Here is an 18,993-nt window from a genome sequence, read left to right as displayed (position 1 = left end):
TCCTTTCCTCGCTCCATTTCTCTACTTTTCCACTCGCCTTTCTTTTCCCTTTGTTTCTTTAATATAACAGTCTCAACCCTCCTGCTTTCCTTCCACCAAAGCACGTCAAGAAAAACGGTTCTGACGTAAAAGAAATTCACCTCCCCCCTCCATTGATGCAGCAGTACATTCAGTGTTTACCAGTCGGAGACCTGTGCATTATGATAAAAGTTCCAGTTTTTCGTGACTTTTGTTTATTTAATTACTGCTACCTGTTCAGAAATCTTTTTCCTGTATGTTCATTATTATCCCATACATGAGTTACCCTATTCAGCTTTGGTTTACAGACTACAGATAACTTTTAGTTCCCATTTTAATTTCCGCTGTCAGGAACTTAAATATCTTTTAAATTACTTTTAAACACTGATCATTGAAGACTAATGTTAACTATTGTTTTGCACTCAATAAGTTTCTCTTCTCATACTAACCCTCTTATCTGTTATCAGCTACGACATCTCAATTCTTGTCCTTGCGTTCCTTCTTTTATCCTCGTACAATGTTCCTCTGCATATGCTCTATGGCCAAGGTCCTTCATGCGTTCCAGCGTCTGCATACGTCATCGTGAACGCACACAACGCCTATAATTTATGATGCATGACCAACGTAAGCTACCATAGTTGAGCCGCCGTAAGGTTCCGGTGTCGTGTCCGCGTCGGACCCGCCAACAGCGTCTCTGACACCCCTTGGTTTGTGGTCCCTCTTGTCACCCCCCACAGTTACCCTTTGCATACCAATATTGTTGTTCTATGCAAACGATTTACGCCCAGAAACCCATAGGCGTTTCCTCTGCTTTACTAGCGTCGCAAATCTGCTGGACAGGAAGTCCCTTGGGTAAGATCCCACAGGAACTTCGTTTGTTCCTTGGGTATGTATGTACACTCTGTCCAAGAGTATTAGAATACTGGGTCGGTCACATCACACGTATTTGGATACTGTTTTAAAATCAGTAACGAGTTGCACGTAAAGCGCTTCAAATTGGCGTGAAATGTGTCTGATTTGGCACTTATTCTACTACTGTAGGAGTCTGATTAAGGAAATCGAAATTAGTGGAATATGTCTCAAGTCAGACACAGTCAAACCAGTGGAATAAGTTCTAAAGCAGACCCACTAAAATCAGTAGAATAAGTCCCAAGTCAGGACACAGAGAGATAAGTAGAATGAGGTTTCAACCAGACATAAAGATGTCGTTAGGATAAGTTCCAAGTCAGATACAGAGAAATCTCCTCATATTTTAATACTTTTGAACGAGGGTGTGCATATCAGAGTGAGCATTTTACTGTTTGTTGTAAACGAATGCAAAGTTAATTATAATTGGAGCTTTTCGAGGAAATTAGAGGACTGTTCTTTGTCACAAATTTTTTACAATTCCATTCTGACGGTTTCGTTTCACAGTGTACTGTATTATGTTTAAAATTTTAATTAAGAATATTTCGCTTTCGAATTCTCGGCTTTCTTAGGTTTAGCTTTTAACGTAGTTCCAGTAGTGTTCCTTATTCGCTTAGAAATATTAAATGAATTATTTTAACGGAGTCAGGTTGTTAATTACTGGGGAAAACAGTGGAATTAGTGTGAATAGTATTATCATTTTAGGGGTAGTACTGCAATCCAGCTAGCGTGACCGAATTATCGGGGAGGAAATTTTCTACAGTCTCCCAACGTTGGTTATCAAATTACTGGGCAATTATTCGCCGTAAACAAATCCCGTGTAAGAAGATACTGACCCAATTTCGCGCAGGGCTCGGGGTGAGATCGTGATGCAAAAACGAAAGTTGGAGATTACTTTGCAGAGTTATGGAATAACAGTGAAGTGAGAGACAGTGCTACAAGAAATGTCATTCTTTAAAACAGAATATTGTTATCTTAGTAAAGTGCAATTAAAATATATAATACAATTTTCTTATTTTTTCACAAATAATTATTATATTATATGAACCATTAAACGAGCCAATTAATTGGTATAGCTTTCATATTAAAGTTTTGGTAACACCAGTGATAGTTAAGCGAATCCGTGTGTGAAACAAAAATAATTGCCAATACTAACCAGAGACGCCTTCACAAAGCTTTTCGCCTCTCATTATTTTCGTTTCAATGCACTCGCAATCTCTCATCGTGAATTTAATCTTTGCGGGTGAAAGAACCGAAAACGATCATGAAAATTAACAAACAATTGCGATCATGCGTTAAATTTGTGCGGAGTGGAATATAAAGTCCAGTTAAATTATTTCATGCCATGGAACACGCCAATTGACTCGAGCAATTAAAATTTCACATTGCACTAGTCTTTGTGTTTGTATGTTATGTTGTTGCTTTTCGAGAACACTTTACAGAAAATTCTATTAATGGCAGAAATCCTTAGATTCGCAAGTAGTATCGTATTGGAAATATTTCCATTTTCTGTATCTTCTTAGCACATAAATTTTCAAATTTTCAAATTTTCAAATATTGAAATCTTCAAATTTTCAATTTTTTAAGTATTAGAATTTTCAAATTCTTAAATATTCAAATTTTTAAACTTTTAAATATTCAAATTATCAGATTCAAATATTACAAGTTATCATATTTTGTTTAGTATTCAAATTTGTTTAATCAACTCCCATTGAATTTCTGAATTCCAGTTTTTAGAAGCGATCTGCTTATCTCATAAATAATTTCGCCTGAGGTGAAAAACCGCAACGATAACCAGGCGCCTCTGCACGAATTTTTCCCAACGCCTGCGGTGGTAACAACAAAATTAGCATTCTTGTGAACAGGCCACCTCTACAGTGTCGAACAGGGTAAGTGCGTTTGTTTTGTCTAGCTATGGAACAGTAACTGCGGCGTTAGGGGATGAATCGACGAGGGTGCACCCACAAAGTAAACGCAGATGCGGTAGTGGCAGTGCGTTGCCTCGCCCAATACGCTACTCACGAATACCACAATGTTCGTAAACACTTTGCTAGGCCATCCCTTTTTTGCTTGCAGTGCTGGTCCTCTTTTTCCTTACTTCGTGACGTTTCGCATCGGCAGGGGAGCCTGGTGGACTGGTCAACAGCAGCGTTCCCTTGCTTTCCTCGTTTTTTGCCACGGGGATTTAGCTGGTGCAACAGCTGGGTTATTTAATACACGGGCACAGAATACATTATCGCGTTTGTTATCTCGGTGCAAGTTAACAATTTCCCTGGCTTATCTTTTTGCTTCACACTTGCTGTAATAGAGGGTTCATCTCGTGTACGTTTCTTCAAAATTACCTTTCTATTTACCCTCCTACTTCATTCGCAAATCGTGGCTGCTTCGAATGAACATTTATCATTTGTAGATCTGTTTCAGCTCATACACAATAACTGCGCTTGTAAACACGCGTGTGCAATCATACACACGTGTAAATAGGATTACGTGTACACATATTGACTGCGTCCGTTGCTTTCCCATGTTTACTGTCACTCTCTCGCCTGTGTGCCTTGTAATAGTATTAGGTACCTTCTATGAGGAAGTGCACACGTAATTCATAATGGTAGTTCATGCATTTTTCTACGTCGAGGCGTCCATTCAGGTGCTTCCTTTGAATACGTGTATATTTTGAGTGACTCGGATTAGCGAGGTCCTTCGTTCAAGCTACAAACTTATGGCGACTACGAAGCTTGAAATATCGATGACGTTCCCATAACCCGAGAAGTTTGCTAGGGTATATAACCGATGTCTTTTGAACTTTCAATTTGAAAGCTTGACGCTAGAAGAGTTAAGACGTTTAGCTAACCTAGTTAAGTAACAGGATTTTACAGTTTTAATCAAGAATGTTGCCCTCCTTAACTTCCTTCGGCAAATATATTATCTATTCTTGGTATCTTCTTCTTGAGAATCCTTGATTTTCGATTCCACGTTTTCTCATTTATAAATGACATAGAAAAGTCTGCCTCATGAATATCCACTCTTAATGTTAGTCTACATCTGTCCACTTCAGTATTTGAAGAGAAAGAATAATAATCTTCTCATAGAACTTATTTATATTGTGTAATGTGTACTGCAGAAACTTGACTCCTCTTCTGCATATAAATTCTTTTCACTGTTTGAAGTTTGTTAAGACTCTTAAAAAAATCTCCCACATTTCTTCATCATATTTATTAGGTATCACGTAGAATATACTCCAACATGTGTAATTTAATTAATTTCAGATCTCCTATCTTTTGGCTATATTTTGTTATCTTATCAGAGCTGGTGCCTTTTTAGTCCAGTTCATGGTATGTGCATAGAAAACTAAAACCAAATTTAACAGAACCAGCACCAAGCCTCAAAGAGCTTGAAATCAAGCTCACCCGAGCTTTTTACATGCACGAAAATGTTCATTCGGGATCCAAAGGTTCAGTTACATCAATGTTTATGGGTCGCGATCCGATTTTCGGATTTATCGCCATGACTGTTCGCCCGCGAATATATATGACAGATATTCAACGTTTCCACAGAATATATCCCTTTGGTAATCCGAGTTCTACTTCCACGTTCAGAGTAATATCTCGCATCGTTCGCAAGCTGTACGTGTCCCTCCTTTTCATTCCGCTCGCGTCGTCCCACGTTCTTTGTGTATTGTGAAACGGGAGGCAGAAGGAAGTAATAGAGCTGGCAAACACGCTTAATTCGCTGGCGGAACGTAATTTTGTGTCATACTTCAGGAAAAATTGGGGAACACTGCAAATTGAGCGCAAACAGAGCCCTTCAGACACGTTACACTTATAGAAATTATTATTCCACCCACAAATACAAATATTCCAATTAATACAGTGTTCATATTTTCTGAAGTTTCCAGATAAAGGCCATGAATATACACAAAAGTTTCACTAACATTATTTCTATCTAGAATAATAAAATATATCCACAGTAAAGGTAAAAACCTTAGAAAAGCTAGAAAAGTTAGAATAAAAATTTGATTCATACAATACCTATCAATATCGATTAAAACCAAAGCAACTACTAAGTCTCAAACTCCTAAATCTCAAAGAAGATTTCAGCGAAACTTTTCTCCCCGAAATGTCGCACCAGATCATCCCCAGATTTTCACAGCCCCTGAAATATTATCAATAGGTATTATCGTTATACCAGACTCGAACGAAAGCAATTATTCAGCCAGCTTCCAAACAGATTTCCTCGTTGCCTCGGTCCAGCCGGGTGCACGCGCGCGAAATCTCGACGCACGCACTCGGCGGTCGTGTAAATGGGCCGATTAAGGGAACGAGGTTACGTTAATTTCGTTGCGTTCACAGCCGAATAAACGGATAGAGGCGTTGTCAGCGGAATCCCCAACGCGTTCACCGAAAAACACGATAAAATCGCGCCTGATGCTCCCCATGATTTTCATCTGAGTGGTAAGGGAAGGGGCGCGGGCTCGCGCTCGGTGAAAGCGACGAATGGTATAAAATTTGTTAAAGGACTGGTATAATTAATTGCTCGCCCACTGTTTCTGTGATTAATTCGCGCGATGAAATATTTTCGTAGAGAACGCGCGATACGAGTTGAAACGGCGGTGTGAAAAAAAAAAATAGGGGGTGGGAGAACGAGCTCGACTGGCGACGTGGCCGTGTGATTTTTCGGGGATTCTGAAAAATAGACGACCGAGGGCAGGGGATCGCGGTGAATATTCGATGTTTCGCGCGATGAAAAAGCGTGTCAACAGATAACCGAGACCGGGAGCCAGCGTGATATTATCGCGCGCAGCTATGCCGCGCGAAGTGCTATTAAAATATAATTAACGTCGCTATAAATTATATCTACTGGCACTCCTACGTACGCGTGACCCGTAATTCGACTGCCGCGGCGACACTGTAGACGGCGAGTTTTATACGGGTTTTAATAAACGAGTATTAATAAAGGATGCCTGTGACGCCAGTGCACGCGATGCATTAAATGGAACTTATCGAACTTCTTTCTTCGCGCGGAACCGCTCAAGTGGTTGAGACGTTGACCGTGTTAGTCGTGAGAAACTGTGTCTGAATAGAGAACTTATCCATATTTCTGTGCTTGTATTTCATTCTGTGACTTCGTATAAAAGTGATTTATAAAAAAAGAACTTTTCCACGTGAACTGAGGAATTTTGTTTTTATTTGAGCTTACTCGTTAACATGTAAGATTAAAAAAAAGTTCGACAGTTTTAATTAAAATTCATTTTTAATATGAATAGGAACACTGGTGTGAGTGTACCCATAGATACATGTACGTCAAGTGACAAATTTGGTTTTTATTCCAGTATTCTGGTATGAGAATATTTTAATTTTTCAGGGTAGTACTACCTCAATACTTCAATATCCAATTTTAATAACCAGGTAGTCTAATTTATGAATACCCTAGTGCTTCAGTGTCTCATGACACATTATTGTTCGATGATTTATTACTCCATTACTCCATTACTTATTACCCTAATACCTTCATGCCTCTAAATCACAATGCACCCATATTCCAACATTATCTAAATAGATTCATTAATTCCATGAATTAAAGCTTCAATATTTTACGTAGTACTTAATGCCTTAATGTCTCAGTGATCCAGTAACCTGTTGCCCAATACTCTTACCCCCCATCGTAAAACTACAAATAATTATTCATAGATATATGATAACTGTTGGACGTTTCTCTATATTCTACATTTGTGACAAATGATTTGAACCAAGTATACTTTCCGAGATTTATGAGCTTCCCTCATGTTCAGGAGTTTAGATAACTAACGAAGTGGATAATTCAACACAAACAGTTTCGAACGTATCATGAATCACCGACGCGTTTGCAGCTACGAACTCGCTACCGTTTCACTGATATGTATTATTTTTCTTGTTTCAGTTTCCGCTAACTTCCTCCGACTATTTGGAGCTAGAAAAACCATCAGTCACGAGAGAAGCATTTCCTGAAGCGTTTCCCTATACTTTATTGGTCTCCTCGCGCAGCAATGGTGAGTACAACCAATTTTTGAATTACCATTAATTAAAAAACATATTTCATGTTTTATTTAATACAAAAACAAAATATATTTTTATATTAAATGAAAATCTCCGATTCGTTAATCCTTTGACTCGGTGGCCATATGGAAATTGGATTTCAAGCATTTTATAAAATATTGCTTAATATAAATGAAAAAATCACTAAAATACCTATTTTCTTATTTATTAAATCTGGTTTATATTTTAGTAATATCTGTAACGTTTAAAGTGAATCTAAATAACAAATAAAATAGGTATTGGCTTACAGAAAATTCGAAAAATCGTCTGTGATTAAAGAATTCAATTCTTAAAAGATTCACTAATAAGTCGTGACAGTGGTATGTTAACACACAATTTCCTTATGACACGAACGTCGAACCTCATTGATGCTTGATCTCTTTCGAACATCGCCATAATAGGATGCTTCCAAAAAATATCACGCAACCGTGCAAAAGTCAAAACCATCAAATAAACTCGAGTACAAACTAACTGGACATGTTTGTCCCAGTGCAACGCGTCGTGACGCCTGATCGGCACCACTAAAATGGCATCGAGGAACAGTTAAACGCTGGACGTTTCACCTGTTGATACTTTTTTACACGTCATCGTTTGACAGTGTTTCTCGCGATCACCAAAGAAGCGAAACATTTTTGCCAAGCTTACATCAAAACTATTTACTACCAATTTGTCGTCTGAGCCATGCTGGATATGAAAATCATCTACGTTAACAATAACGCTAGTGATTCTTTAGTGGCAGCAGCATTTACTGCTATCGTAAAGCGTTTATCGGGAGTTGATGGCAGTGTAACATGAAAACGGTAGCTGGTGTTGGAAATGGTTGGTATTAATTATTGGTGGGCTTTGAGTGGTTCACTTTAAACCGAGCGCGACGTAAAGAGTAAATGGTTATTAGGGGTCGCTGTCGACTTTGGGAGTTGGTAAAACGCGCGAAGCCTCTGGGGGGATAAAAATTTGTCGAACGCGCAAAATCAAGATCGAAATTTTCGCGTATAAAGCCCTTGATTGAACGAGAAGCTTCTCCTAATTCACGTAAAATCATGTACGCGAATAATTGCGCTTTGTCGACGCTATGACAGTGACAAGTGGCTCCTTGTCGAGCAACGTGAATCGAATTTCGCTTGATCCTCAACGAAAGCTTATTATTTAACGACACGCGGACGGCTGACCGTAAAACATCGACGTGCTCGTGAATCTATTTCGGTCCTGTGACGATAATCTCTGATTAACCGTGCCGCTTAATTAAGCACGCAATTTGTGTAACGCAAGAGACAGGGACGACTGTGATCCATGGGACGTCGATGGGGATTGATACGACACGCAGGACTCGAGAGAAATGGGAAATGTATTGATGTTTATGTTTATTTAGAATTCTGTTTACTTAAATTAGTCTCGTAGCAATTCTATTTTTACCATCCAGCCCAGGCTCGTAAAATGTAGCGACTCTCGCTTTATCGTATTCAATTTATATTGCCTGTTAAAAAGTACTAATGGCTTCTAAATGGGTCGTAAATGTATGGAAAACGTTGATTACGTCGACAATTAAATGATTTATGGCCAAAATGCATCAAGTTGGAAATTAACTTGGACATTTGTATTGTTAATAGGTCGGCAATGATCAAAATTCACTTCTCATTTAGCGCAGCTAACTGAGCTGACAGTAGACTCGGCATTATTTCGCCATTGCGAAATGCAATAATGTCTGGATAGGACGTTTTGAAATCTAGTGCGTTTTTGTGTTCAATATGGATGGAAACTGTGAAAAAAGAGTGTTTTGCGTGCAATACGCTTTTATTTTTTCATCGACGGAATTTTTCTGAAAGTGTAAAACAATAGCTAGTAAGTTTATCGGATTATAATTGCAAATCATATAATGTCGATGATAGTCTAAATTTAAGCTTAATTCTATTTTGCGCTGAACACGAACTGTCGAGTTCGAAACCATGAATGGCTGCTTCATCATTGACGCGTTCCACTGTTATTTAATACTTTAGCACCCTGGCGGTGTGCAATGAAACCAGGCGTTAATTCCGCTAGAGGAAATGTGACATTTAAATCTCATCGTTCTCTGATTTGGTAAATTAATAACCTCCGATGGGGATCGTGTATTTATCAATACACTTCATCAATTTATTGACTCACTGTTATCAAAATTAATAGAAAGAATCTTGATTACTAACTTCCTACCCTTCCAATTAAATGAGTCAATATTTCATGTGCCGACGATGGGTACATTGAATACCTGATTATTCCGTACCTTTTATTGGGTAGTTTATACGCAAGTAATTTTGATTGATGAATCCTGTTTTAATATTGTAGTAACTTTGTCAATTTGACATTTATTGAAGTAAAGCTATTCTATTTTCCTCCATAAACTCCTTCATAACTAATTGTATGCAAGACAAAATGATTTCTGTGCCTTTTGAAATCTGTGTTAAAGGAGACTTACTAAAAAGACTAAGTACAAAGTGGTACTTGAATACACAACTCATTGAGCAATTCCATGAGAGTATTCGGCTTAAACACGATGTATTAATGGAAACAAATGTTTGGAGCAATTGCGTCCTAATGGTAGTCGGTACCCCTTCTGAAATTAAGGGGGCGTTAATACCCAGAGAGTAATACCTAATTAACGTCGACACTTAATTAAGTATTCATACCGATCACGGCCGACAAAGCAGTGTATCGTGCTTCCACGCATTCTTGATTCTGTACAATATCTCTCGAGTTTGGGCATAGTTCCATTATCAGCAATCATCGAACTGATAAGCTGTAAGCAGTTTCCAGGTGACTGCTTTCAAATTCACCGAGCATGATATCGATTGTATTACACCAATCGTTCGCAACTAAAATTCACAGCGCGTCCTTTTTTTATCCTATCTCTAATTCGTGTCATTTCCCAGTTTTCAATTTTTTTATCCCAGAGCCTTCGAAATTGTAAATGAGACTGTATTAAAAGGTTTATAATTCCAAGAGCTAATAAGAAATTAATGAATCTCTAAGTTGTTCAAATAATTGAGACTTCCAAGCTCTATAATGTGACAGGATATAATTTCAAAATGATCAATAATACAGCACAAATGAAAGTAAATTGATATTCACAATACTGAATTCTAAAAAAATAGTAAATTCTATGCGTATGTATGATAATCATGAATCTGAAATTATCCAACATACAAATAGGATTTCAACGAAGTATCTACATGGATCATTAATGCATTCGAGATTAGAGGCCATAGCCATAAATGCGCATAATTAATGCCTCCAGTTGATAACCTGCAATAATTCCTTAAATCTTGGAAATCCCCTTCACAACGTCAAAATTTCATCTCACTCAAAAGGCACCTACATTAAATAACAATAGATACGTGAATCCTGCTAAACCAATTTTCACAAGCACCCACTCCCCATTTTTATCATTAATGCAACCACGAACGCATCCCAGAAACTATTCACAGTATCTCGAAAAAATCTGCAGACGCAGTCTCCGGGGTTGCATGTTCAGCGTTTTCGATCAGACGCAGAAGAAAGGAGTCGAGAACCTCAGAAACGCGAACGGAAGGGAGGGCAGGGGGTGAAAGTTAGCGAGAGGGGCAGGTTGCATGTCACGGTCCAGTTTGTCTGCGCGCGTGCTATCGGTTAACCATTCGTCTTGGCCGCTGCAGTGTGCTATGGTCCTCCGTGACGCTTCCACCCCCGCAAAGAAGCCTTCTGTTTGCTCCCCGCAGGGAAGACCAGCGTTCCCATGGCTCTTTCACGCCGCTGCTAGACGGCCAAAGTAAACCCCTCTGCGGACCCGTCGAGAAATTCGATTCTTAAGAGGTGTCTCCGGTTCTGGACATCTCCTGTGGTCCTCTGGGAAACTGTCTAGTAAGAATTCACGGGACAGTATGCTCCTGTGTATCGCGTTATAAATATATGGAGATGATAGTGGGAACCAGTGACTGTGGTATTCATCCTTTTGGGTCTGTGTTTAAATGTAAAAGTGGGTCTACACTACATGATGTATAACTCTGGAAACCAGAAAAGAGATATATGTATAACATGTCTCTTTTCTGTTCAGTGAGTGTCTATAAATTATACAGGTGGGTCTACACTACGTGTTATGTAACCTTTTAGTGAACAGAAAAGGTTTAAAAAGTACTAACGATGAGGTATTGATGAAAAGTATTAATGATGAGGAACGAGATCAAATTTATGGAGAAATTTTAATTTCTCCATGTATGGGAAAATAGATATATGTAGTATAGATGGTTTTTGACGACGCATTGAAATTGATAGATTAATCCTTCAATTAAATTGTAGTAATCAGAAAGAGATTTACCCTATATTAAAGCAAATACTCTCACAGAGCTGTATTTCGGGTAATATTATTATTCCGCAATTTTCGAACAGTAAATACAATTTCAGGGCAATTACAATACTGCAGCGTTCCCCATGGAATCCAATGCCATTATTTCATGACCTGGTTTGTTCTTTTTACTAAAGTTATATTGCGTCAACATACCGGCCATTGCTTAATGAATGTAAATTGACAATTAAACCATAATCGGTTAATATCTAATATAAAACACGTAGGAATAAAAAACGCAGAAATTCCAATTAAAAACTCCAGAAGCCACCAACACCAGCCTGACCCATCAGTACCATTCAATATCAATTCTCCCATTTTCCTAACCCCACATTTAATCCTCCCCTGAGAGTTAATCCAGAGCGAAATAACCTGAAGTCGATCCCAAGAATTTCACGCAAGATTCAATGTTTTTAATCATTATTACTACCGTTATCGTAAATTACCGGGAGAGTGGCTAGGCAGGTTGTATCAGGTCCGATCTCAGGAGATGAAAGGTACACTCTCTGCTCCCTTCGTCGGTTCTCCCGTTCCTCGCGATTTCTCCTATCGATATTTAATGAATTTCCTCCGGGCAAACAGCGACGGGGAATTGAAAAATTACCCGAGCAGAGGAGATACGGAATACGGGAGACGGCGAGAACTCAGTGAACCGTTCCTCCGCGCTCTATCTCGTATTACCCGAGTAAATCTCCTATCCGATACAATGTTTTCTCCCGATTTCCGTCGCGTTCCCGCCGTGCCCGCGCACCCAGCGTCGCGAAGACCGATCCAGCCGCCGCTGAGAGCCCTTTTTTCACCTCCCCTTTTACGCTCGGGACACTGCGCGGAGGTCCGTTTCGTAATTAGCGCGAAATTGAACGCGCACGGTCGGGCTTCAAGTATCAGATGGAATTCCGCGTAATTAAAAGGTCGGAAGTGAAACAGCTGCGCCTAGACCGAGAAGATATATGCGGCGAATTTTCACTCGCACCCTCCTTCTGACCCCCTCGCGTGGATTCAACTTCGGCGGAACGTCGCGTTATTATCTGCTGTAGCGCTTTAATTAGGCGCACAATTTTTTCCTTCGTCGACGACCCGTGAATATCTCGCGTAGGAGACTCGGGTTCCCTACTTATTGCGCCGCCGCGAGGCGAAAGTGAAATAACGTGGGGCATAAATAAGTGAAACTCGAGGAACGAGCCTCTTAATATCGTCTTCTAGGATTGCTATATCCTCGGTGGACCATTCGGCTCTTCCTTTATTAAAGGGAGCTTTTGAAGTGATTCTGTCTGGACTTTGTGAGTATTTAATGAAGCTTTCGGGCTGCAGCTGCGACGTGTCATCAGTGCTGCGGGTATTATGGACTGTGGGGTTAATGACTCTGTAATTTCCTTAAGTTGTTGAGTGGTTATTTGGGCGTTTTGTGGATTTAGTATAACTAGGAGAACTGGCTTCGAGTGAGATTGAAATAGTATAGTTATTGTAGAGAAAAAGAGATTAGGAGTGAAATAGATTAATTTGTTTTTGACTGAACAGAGCTGAAAAACTGATAATTTTTATAAGGGAAAGGTACTTGTGGCTTGCAATTCTTTTGTATGAGAAAACTAACCTCAATTTAAAAACTATGATTTTTCTTTCACAACGAATTGTAAATTTTAACAATTTCGTTCACCCTTCCTTTGTTACTCCAGTTCGAAAGAAAGGACTCAGATTTCCAATGCAGTTAATTTAAAACCGTTTAAAAATAAGTACCGAAACGGGGAAGTAAAATAATTGCCGACACAGAGCTGTGCATTGAAAAGATAAAAGTTGACGGTAGTTCGAAGCGAGTTTTCTGTCACGAAGGTCTGTTTTCGTCGTCCGATGGGCAAAGGGAAGAAATCCTCAGAATACTTTGTGGCACAGGCAGCGGCCATCGATCAATCCGCATTTCTATTCCGGCTTAACGCAGAGGAACGAAAGAGCTGAATGCAAGGGTCGAAAAGGCGCTCCATCGTGAATACCAAATAGCTTTTTGGTTACATTCCGCGGCCTGGTACACTGACCTTTTCTTTTTCCTTCCCGATAGCCCCGATTCACTGGAGAACCTACACGATCCACTGCGGATCTTATCCAAGAAAAACGTGAGGTACAAACCCCTACCACTGTCTCTTTACCATACTCTTCTAAAAGTGTGACATCACTGAAGTCCTCTTTCGTATGTTAAAAAAAAGTAAACAAGAAAAAGCGAAAACGTAATGCAAATTTCTTTGGAAACTCCTGGATGATTCTTGTCTCCCTAATGACAGGCTATACTACTTAAAGCTAGATATTCGTATCATACCTGATTAGAAATCTAAAATCACTGAAGCTCCTTATACCAAGTACAGGGTAATCAGATTAATTGGAAACCCTCTAACGAGTGTTAGCACCACTTACAATGTTACAGCATTCACAGTAAATGCTGCCAGCACTCGGAGGGTTTCCAGTTAAACTGACCACCCTCTATATGTATATTAAGTGTAGAAAGTAACCAATGAAAAGAGAATGAAGTTCCAAACGAAAGCAATCCTGTCCCTCGAATGGCAGATTATACTACTTAACGCGAGTCAGAACTATTCTACAGATTCACCACTAGCAGCACCTGTTCCAAGTGGATGCCCCTGAATATCTGAAACAGAAATGTCCCACCTCTCTTCTTCAACACTTAGCAACGCTGAAAACAGCAGTAATTGTAAACGTTCACCTGATCTCTCGTATCAAATTGAACCCCCACCGCTTTGTACCCAAAACCAAGCGTCTTCGCTCGAGTCCCCGTTTCGCTCTCTGTCTTCCGTGAAAGTAAATTAAACTTTTACCGAACTCCTTGTCCCTTTTTGTTTCCCCGGGCCGCTGTGAGTGCCTCTTCCAGCTACCGAAATTCCAGGACGTCCGCATTTGAAACGTAGAGGAACCCAGCAGCTATGTGCACTCGACGTGACCTCGCGGAGGCCGTAAAAAATATAGCTGCAAGAGCTGCGAGCGAGTATCGGGCTCGAGGACGTCCCCGCATGCAACCTGCTTCGACCTCACCGAAACGCCTATCGTCCTCCGTAAATCTTGCCCGCTTTGTGCTCCCGAGGTACGTCGTTATCGTCGCCGTCATTACTTTCGTTTGCGCGAATTTCAATATATTCCGAGCCAACGTGACTGGGCTGGATGAAACATGTGCACCGTCGGATATCGCCTCTGACCTGACTCGTCTTGTATTGATCACGGCTCGACGAGGAAATCGCTGTATTCCTGTATTGAGAAGCATAAAGTGCCTGTAAAGGGGAGATTATACGAGATTGGCAACTGGACTTTGAGGATTTGTTTGTGTTTTAAAAGAAGAATATTTTGACAAGAGAAGAATTTATTATAACTCAAATTCAGTATTTCTCGAGGCGAGTCTCTTTTAGTATTATGTAGATTATAGAATAACTACTCACTGAATTATATCGCCTACGTATGGAAAATTACTACTATATAAAAATGTGTTCAGGTGCAAGCTCACCAGCTCTGCACAGTATCAATTTAGAATATGATAAAAATAGTTAACAGAAGAGTACTTCAGATTTGTCAGGGTCCTATTACACTCAAGTACATTCTATTATTTGTGTCTACCTAAACCTATGCTTTATATGCATTACAGTAGATTTTTATGCATTTTCTGTCTCTCCTGATTTTACATTTACATGGGAAGTTTTCTTCAGTTTCGAATCACATCTCAAGAAACTAGAGCAATTTTTGGTACAATGGTATATGCATCACGTATCTTATGGAGCATCTGCTACGGAAAGAAAACATTTTCTTTATATAATAGAGTAATCAATATTAAGGATGATAGAAAGGATGATAATTATCTAGTTTTGTAGAATATAGTTTTCCGCTGACGTGAGTCGAATGCAGTCCAGCAATTCCGATCCTCTATGATAAAGTAAACTTCCTTTCCCGGGGAAGTCCCTGCAGTTTTGAAAATCTACTTTCCAAACGATACGAGATTTCCCCTTATCCCTGGGAACAGAAAAGCGGAATCTTTTTGCCGTGGCGAATCGAATCTCCGAGCGGGCGAGGAAAGCTCCAGTTACGTGGCTGAAAGATAAAATTTTTGCTATTCTGCCTCTTGTAGTTGACGTGGTTAGAGGCTGCATTATTGCATGGGACAAATTAAAATCTAATATCAGCGCATCGGTTTTGCTTGCAGGTTGGCAAAGGTTGGAGAAAGAATTTCATAAAGAGCGTAGATGCGTGCGTTTGTACGCCTTTTCCCTTTTGTCCTGCGCTTTCTATATCTGGGCCAGGCTTTCGCTTCTCTGCAGTGTTTTTCTTTCAGATTTTTTTACTGTACCTCATATGCATTGTGCGATTTCGCGTTAAATTAGCCGCGTTGCTTGAAAAAGTGCCCTTTGCCACGTCGACTTCAGCCACCTCTTTGCTTCTCGTTTTCACTCACTTTGTTCATTGCGTTAATGAAACCGTGGCTGTGCAGCAAACTGTCTCGAAGAGCATGACAAGAGAAAATTCAGTTGTTATCAGTAACAAGTTTCATTTTCTGCAAACTCTTTGTAATCGCAGACTTTCAGGAAGTTCCTTGCCGAGTGTCACATGATAATGACATTCTAGTTTCTTGTGACAGACGGATGTCACGTGTAAGAGACATTGTTAAATATGAAATGTTTCTTCTAACTATTCTCCTGACATTAAAATTACGAAAAGTTCGAGCAACCCCTTTTACATCGTTCCTCTCTCTACGTTTAAATTCTTAACATTACTTGCAACAAAGTTATACCATCAATTTTGAAGCCAGACCACAGATAACGCAATAACCTTTTAAATAGATTCTAGCAAACATGTTTCATATTTCTTTTAGTATCCTATGTGCTACAGTAGCACTATAAAATTAACTAACACTTCAGTCGATTAACTGCATTTTTTGCATACATACTAAAAAATATACACGACACACGCTATAACGTGATAGTAGAGGTGTCAATAATAATCCTCATAAAAATAAAATTTGAATTTGACATACTGAATTACCGAGTGGTCACGTCTCTTGTGGAACGACTTCACTCAGTACTTCAAGTTTTAATTCCCAAAGAGAGAGGTTCGTGACAGAACTTTCCGCGTCGTTTCGGGTGATTAACGTGCTAATTCAACGTCGTCCAACTACAACATCCTCACGCATACCAATGGGACCGCGGGTTGCAAATCGAATTTTGTAAATCGCGATTCGTTTCATCGAGAAGTGAGTCATCGAATCGGATCTACTGACCGGAATTAAACGTAACGAGCTATCACAAGTGAAAGCGAGCGACATAATCTTCTTATTCCCCCATGCAGCACAGATTTCGTTTATTCGTAACAGACAGTGAACCATAATTCCAGTGAATATTTCGAATCTGTTTTGTTAGTAGTGAATTTTCAATACCAATCAGCATTAATTTTAAGTAATTACGAATAGCTACTGAGCCTTGTGTTATCACAGGGAAGTTTAATCTTTGAATATTGACTTGAAGCTTGACAGACTCTACGATTTTTTAATATTAAACTTATCAGGCTGTAGGGTAGTAAATTTTTGGGGAATTTCTTACAGCTAGGAAATAGCTCAGATATACTATTTTTCAAGTTGAAAATTCAAGGAACCCCTCTTTTAGTAAACTCTAAATTAAACTTCATTCGGATAGACAAATATTAATTTCTATATTCTAGTACCTATAACTAAAAAGAAACAATAACTTTCTACTTCTACCTTTACTATTATCCATTATCTCGGCTTTCAGGCCTCTATGGCTGATTCCAAACAGCAGCTTCCATAAATTGGCACAGGCGTAGACTCTACGCTTTCTGTATTCTACGCGCTATGATTAATGCACGCAGAGGTTTACCAATAAGCACACCGACCGTATTTAACGCGGTATTCATCGAATTGTATTGTGCATCGTAGAGAGTGAGAGATATTACCGCGAATTTCGAGTTTCATTAATGTTGGCCATTTTCTCAGTATCAACACGTGTTATACAACGTCGAAAATTCTTTCACATTGCAATAACAATCATTCCTGTCATTCTCTGGTTAAAACTGGGAATTCTGTAAAAAGATTTGCCGCTTTGAACGAGAATTTTTAGTCAAGTTTCCGTTTTAAAAGAGCAGTGCCATCAATCGTTTAACATCGATATTCACTGAAATATTGACTTTTACGTTATTGGCTTTTAGGTTGCAAATTTTTTCATGTTTTACCACCATCTCTTTTGCCTTTGTCGGTTTTTAGCTGCTTTTTACACAGCTCGGCCTTTTTCCACTTTTTCTTCTCAAATAAATGAATAGTAATTAATGTTTTCATTTCTGTACTTTTGACTCACTCCAATTTTATTCCTAGTTCGACTGAGCTATTTTAGAACTAATTTCCTAGAAGAATTATTAATTAACTTAGCTACTCATAGCTGTGTTTATAATCACTGTCACGTCTAACGCGTAGGTGCGAGTTTACAAGTACCAAGAGTGATTAACACATTGATGAGACACTGATTCGAGAGTGTCTTCGACTGCACCTCGCGATATTGGGAGGGTATACACATTACACACGTATGGTGGTGTGCGTGCTCTTAACACCTAATAGTGTGTATCGAGGGCTTTGACAGGTGAGCATCGAGAGGATGAGCCTATGAAGTGATAACAGACAGTAAGTGCTTCAATGTACTTTAGGACTACGCGTATCTATACACTAAAGTGATGTTCCTCAGACGATTATATAAGGTTCACAAATACCGATGAGAATACTATTAAATATCAATTACTATAAATAAAAAACTACAAATATCTCATACACTTCTAATAATATGAAAGTATCCAAACACTTACGCACAGTAGTCTATATATATCCAAGTGTAAAAACTACTTTAAATTTGCTTTCAGTCGTACCATTACCAAGACTCCACAGTATCACAATATTTATAAAACATCTACTCTTCATAGCTTTCTCTTTTCCTCTCGCGTCTCTTCTCGACAGCTCCCTTCCCCATTTCTCTCTGGCCGTCCCTCAATCTATCCACCGCCTTGTTTTATGTTTATCGCTCCGCGGGGAACGTCGGCGTCGCAACTTTCGACCGAGGACAAGCGGCATTTAAATGCATGATACGAACTTCGCCCTCAAGACCCCCGAGCGTCAGTATTAAGCCGAGGTTCGACTAGTATTACAAGCGTGTTGGTCGAGCGGATTCCTCGTTGAACGAAACTCGCTGCTGAGGGCAAGAAAATTATGATAGGATCAGGCTTTGGCGGGATATCGATGGGAAGGCGCGAGGGCCGCGGACAGGATTCGTGTCCCGATTCCAGCTAGAGGAGCGCGCGCGGGACTCCAGATGTGCGAGGAAAGAATCGGCCCCCGCCAGAGCAGATTCTTTCCAATTTTCTCGCGAGCAGCTGTGCCACGACTCTGGTCAGACGTGTCCAAGGAGACGAAAGGCTGTTTGGCGGTGCTCGCTGCCAGCCGAACGTTTCTCACTGGTGAATGGAGAACGAACGTGGCGAGAGATTGTTGGGTCATGCTGGATTTCGTGAATCCACGGATTTGAGTTCCCCTGCTACGTGGTCGACCGTCGACGTGACCCTTGTTGCGTGCAGCTGGGATATTCAACGTCTTGGTCAGGGCTGTCCTACTGAGCTCCC

At 39.8% G+C, this 18,993-nt stretch overlaps 1 protein-coding gene and 1 long non-coding RNA gene across 4 annotated transcripts in view; one reads left to right on the top strand and one right to left on the bottom strand.

Annotated features, from left to right (window-relative positions):
• LOC143177146 (zwei Ig domain protein zig-8) overlaps window positions 1–18,993 on the bottom strand; it is a 368,390-nt gene that overhangs the window by 99,805 nt on the left and 249,592 nt on the right. The gene's annotated exons all lie outside the window — the stretch shown is intronic.
• LOC143177148 (uncharacterized) overlaps window positions 1–18,993 on the top strand; it is a 128,199-nt gene that overhangs the window by 80,161 nt on the left and 29,045 nt on the right. The window contains exon 3 of the long non-coding RNA XR_013001540.1: window positions 6,838–6,946. This is a non-coding gene — a long non-coding RNA (uncharacterized LOC143177148). The remainder of the gene's footprint in view (window positions 1–6,837; window positions 6,947–18,993) is intronic.

This window comes from Calliopsis andreniformis, chromosome 3 (genome assembly GCF_051401765.1).
Source record: "Calliopsis andreniformis isolate RMS-2024a chromosome 3, iyCalAndr_principal, whole genome shotgun sequence".
Classification (NCBI taxonomy): domain Eukaryota; kingdom Metazoa; phylum Arthropoda; class Insecta; order Hymenoptera; family Andrenidae; genus Calliopsis; species Calliopsis andreniformis.
Note: the sequence above shows the minus strand (reverse complement) of the source record. Positions and strands in the feature narration are given on the sequence as shown.